Here is a 239-nt window from a genome sequence, read left to right on the forward strand (position 1 = left end):
GTCAAACACTTTCAAATATTTTTTTTTATTTTTTAAGTTATGTATGTACTCCATGTAATTTCATATATTTCCAAAACATCAGATGTCTTTTAAAGTATTTTAATACCCTTGAAAACTATGAGATCGTACGCCCATGATAGCTTCTGTAATCATTACGTTTTGCAAAGTTCACAACTGTTCTCATAGCTGGCGTGATATATTTTTTGCCCACTGTCTTTGACGTCTGTCTTTGTCATTGT

This window comes from Diabrotica undecimpunctata, chromosome 2 (assembly GCF_040954645.1).
Source record: "Diabrotica undecimpunctata isolate CICGRU chromosome 2, icDiaUnde3, whole genome shotgun sequence".
In the NCBI taxonomy this organism is placed as follows: Eukaryota; Metazoa; Arthropoda; class Insecta; order Coleoptera; family Chrysomelidae; genus Diabrotica; species Diabrotica undecimpunctata.